The sequence below is a fragment of the Vitis vinifera genome, chromosome 8, assembly GCF_030704535.1.
Source record: "Vitis vinifera cultivar Pinot Noir 40024 chromosome 8, ASM3070453v1".
Taxonomy (NCBI): Eukaryota; Viridiplantae; Streptophyta; class Magnoliopsida; order Vitales; family Vitaceae; genus Vitis; species Vitis vinifera.
In genome coordinates, this window is record NC_081812.1 from 5,163,194 (window position 1) to 5,167,886 (window position 4,693).

The 4,693-nt window shown below is 33.8% G+C and overlaps 1 pseudogene; it reads right to left on the reverse strand.

The window, feature by feature from the left end:
• Nucleotides 1–2,488: 2,488 nt before the first annotated feature.
• LOC100265068 (uncharacterized) lies at nt 2,489–3,523 on the reverse strand (annotated as a pseudogene).
• Nucleotides 3,524–4,693: the final 1,170 nt, after the last annotated feature.

Here is a 4,693-nt window from a genome sequence, read left to right on the forward strand (position 1 = left end):
CTCTTAAGAGTACATAGGACGATTAAAAGTGAAACCCTAAAGGGTTTATACAAGTTTCCAATGGGCTTAAGTGACTTAAGCCCACCTTATGCTTAGGTCACTTAATCTAGCCCACTGAAATCCTAACTAATTAATTAGTCCTGTAGGGCTCCATTCTTGTGTTAGGATAGAGACCTTCAAAGTATGAAACGATACAATATTTTATGGATTTATTATTTATTTAATTAGATTCTAGTATCGCTTATCTATATATTTGTTTCATGCATTATGTCTTATGAACATTCTAGTCTAACATCTTTTACATTGTATATGACAAAAGTTCCAAGTCATAAGTTCTTTACAAGTAAACAATGTGTTCACAGTTGGTTCATGGACTTAGATAATTCATTTGAGGTTGTAGTGCAATATCTCCTAATTGAAGGAATCATTAGTCTTAGTCATCGAATTGTTAGGATAAAGCTCTTAAAAGCATGACATGATGTAATAAACTCTTAGATTTTATTATTTGTTTAATAAAGTTCCAATTCACTTTTATTTATCCTATTTTCATGTATTTTATCTTGTAAGCACTCTAACCTGCCTGTTTTGCATTGTACGAGACTTGGATTCATTAAGGGGAGGGGGGGGGGGGGGGGGGGCGCATACCTGGACCACATAGATAACTTATAATGTGCTTCCACAAGACATAGGGGTTAGATCATATTTATAATAATGGTTGGTAAAGGAAAGAATCCTAGCATGTTTGGTATCTAAATAACATAGCAAAAATGACCAAGAGTATACGAAAACATCAATTATCACATACATCTTGTATACAATTCCTAAAAAATAGATAAACATGATTTCAATAAGTCTCAGAGGTGGTAGCAAAAATAATTTTTGAAAAGATTTTCTTATGTAGGGGTTTCTCCAATTCCCCAATTGATATACACAAATCTAGCCTAGAATCATCCAATTTATTAGGAACCACAAGCTTGGATTCGTGTCTTACTCAAAACTGTAGTTTTTATTGAAAACTGAGAAAGATGTGAATCGATCAAGATATGGTTGCATATTATTTAAGAAAATGAGATTTTGATTCCAAGGATCCTAAATGATTTTTTTTTTTAAATAGATTTTCAAAGGGATCTTTTGAGAAAAGGTTTCTTCTTAAAAGGAAAGAAATTATTCGCAAACGACAATACGCAAAGATCAAACATAGGCAACCCAAAAGAAAATAAAATCACAAAGTAAAATTTTTAGTAATCAACAAAACTAATAAAGGTGAGGGTAGAGGTCAATCTTCATGATTTTCCAATGGCCTCTAAAAAGTAAATTTGATAAGAGACTACCAAAGCAATAAACTATTAAGACTTAGATCAAATAAGCTAACGAGATATCCACCAAGAATTAATGACTAATATTCAAGAAACACATCAATTGAGAATAACAATCAAGAACTAACATAAGATCAATTAAACACACATACACATTTAAATTAAAAAATAAATTAAAACTAAACTAAATTGGAATTAAAAACATCAACTTTATCTGACATGATTATTTAAACTAATGAATTAAAATCACTAACACACTTAAACTAAAAAATAGATTAAAACTAAACTAATTTGGGATTAAAAGAATATAAACTTTATCTAATAGGATTAATTAAACTAATGAATTGAAACCACAAACACACTTAAACTAAAAGATAGGTTAAAACTAAATTAATTCGGAATTAAAAAAAATGAACTTTATCTTATAAGATCAATTAAACTAATCACCTAAAACTCCGAAAAACACGCAAATTAAAATTGGACCAAATTAAATCAAGGCAAACCAAAAACATGAATTTTTAGACATAGAATCAATTTTATTAATGAACTAATATTATAAAAATACCTAAACTGAATAGATGAGTGAAACTAAATCAAAGTAAGCTAAAAGCATGAACTTTCGAATATAGAATCGATTTTATTAATGAATTAAAAATACAAAAGTACCTGAACTAATTAAAATGGACCAAATTAAATTAAAACAAACTAAAAACATGAGCTTTCAAACATGAGATTGATTTTATTAATGGACTAAAATTATAAAAGTACCTAAAATAATTAAAGTGAACCAAATTAAATGAAAGCAAACTAAAAGCAAGAACTTTCAAACGTAAAATCAATTTTATCAATGATCTAAAACTATGAAAATATTTAAACTAAATAGATGAATTAAATTTAATCAAGGTAGACTAAAAACATGATTTTTTTTTTCACATTAAATTTATTAAACCAGAAAATTAGAAACTCACAAACACATCATGAAGAAAAATCAACACTAAACTAAATCGGAATGAAAAATAATAACTTTATCAAGTAGAATTAATTAAACTAATTATAAAAACATCTCAACTAACGAAATAAATTAAAACTAAATTAAAATAAGATTTTAAAAAGAACTTACCTTCCAAAATGCATGTTGTTGAAGAATGGTGCGACCTGTGTGCTTTCTACTTTCACGGCCGAATGGAGTCCCCTCCTTTAAGCCACAAAATTTCATACTTCCCTTTACAAAGCTCCCACAACTGCTTACCATGGGACCAATCCAAAATTTCATCATCCGTTCCGTGAATGACTAGAATAGGGCAATTCACCTGTGGAATTTTATCAATATTCTTGTAGATATCAAACCAAAATGTTCACTTCACAGGATACGTGACTCGAAGCCTAGATAGGATTGGATTGTGAAGAATAACAATTCTCAATTGAGGCAAACAAGTGGCTAATTCTAGAGTAGGTCCATTGCCAACCGACTGCCCATACAGTATAATGTCTTTCTCCTTCACTCCGTAGGTGTCTTTGAGACAACTGTAAGCAACCTCTATGTCTGCATATGTCTTGCTCACTTGGCTTTCCAGATGATTGTCCATACCTAGAATAATCGTACCCCATGAGATTCATTCTTAGAGACTTAGTTTGGCGAAGATGTTAAGCATCTGACCAAGATCAGCTGCATTGCCATGAGAATGGAGCGCTGTCAATGACGCTGAAGGGTTCTTCACGTACACTACAACTATCTCGTTCCCTTTCTTCATGCACAACTTCAACGCGTCCATGTTCTACCTTTGAGGCACGTCGGAGAGTCTCATTTTTCCGGTGGATTCATCGAAAACTACTTTATACGTAGGCGGGTTAGGAGATGAACAATGATGAGGGCATGGTCGTTGCAGCAGCAACGACGACGGATGGGTGGCCTGTGGCGCGGCTGATATGAGAATAATAGAGGTGGTGGTGTGACGGTGTAACAGTGGGCATGGTGGTGCTAGCGGAGGAGTTGTGATGCATGATGTGGGCTGGCAGTGGAGATGGAGGGCGATGGTTTTTTCAGAACCAGTACGGGCCATGGCAACAATGTCGGAGCCAGAGAGAATGAGGGGCATGATCTTGCTGCTTCCAAAATTTCTATATGCCGTCTTGAAAAGGATCCCTATTTTTTTCTTTTTACCAACAGTCACACCCTCGTAACTGGACAATGTGTCTACTATTAGCATCAGCCAGATTGTAGCACCTCCTCATGTCAAGCATCCACTGGTTGGAGCCAAATCCGACAGTCCAAAAAGTATAGCCATCAAGATGCCAAGACTGGAGAGTGGTCTCATTGTTCTGGAAGACAATTTCCATGAAGTCATGAAGGATAGTTCCTATGACAGAGGTGTCGAAAGCTGTAGGGCCAGAAGGAGGATGATGGTGATGATGATGATGAAAGAAAAAGAGATAAGGGAGGATCAAGGACGAGGGGGGAGTGGAGCGAGTCTCATGCGGCTGTCAAGACTAGTTTGTGCATCATTTCTTTCAATGATGCAACCCTTTCTGCCTATGGCTGCGTGCTCTGGCTATCTTTTCCATTCTGGAGAATCCCTGTCATTCTGTATAATCCCGCCAATTCTTCATTGTGCAAGGAAATTTTCATTTTCTTTTCCATGGGCAGCAGCTGTGTCCAATGATCTCTCCAATCCCCCATAAAGAAATCTTTTTCTTCATTTTCTTCTTTCCTGATCCGTTGTGCTCGCTTCCTTATATAGACACATGGTGGAGACTTTTTCTTGCACATGCGATGAGAATCCCCTCCCAGATTGCAGTCGTGTGAATTTTCATATATGTTAAAATTCCTCCTTCAAAGGCAACCTCAACCTGTGTCTCTCTCTCTCCAATATCAGCCTGGATTTAATCTTTTGAGCCCAAAAAATGGTATGGAGGCTTCCCAATATGGAGTATGTAAAATCCCAGGCAAAATAATAATAAATAAATAAATAAATAAGGGTTAGAATTAAAAAAAAACATGTAACTAATAATTAAAAATCCAAATTACATCATTTTAAAAGAAATTTAAAATATAGATTACATGCGTAACTAAAATTTATTATCGACTCAAGCAATTCTCTATCAAAATAAATTAATAAATAGATAAATAAAAATGAAATGAATATAATTATTAAACTCATGCAATTTTCTAAAAAAAAAAAAGTAAATAAATGAATAAAACAAATAAATAGAGAGAAAAAACAAAAACAAAAACAAAAACAAAATTAAGCACATGCAAGCCATACGAGCCATGCAACCATGCAAGTCATGCATCCATGCAAAAATGATCTAAAATGTGACTTAGGTAAGCTCAAGTAAGCCTAAGTGGGTCAAGATGTGCCTAAATAGGTTAAGGTGTG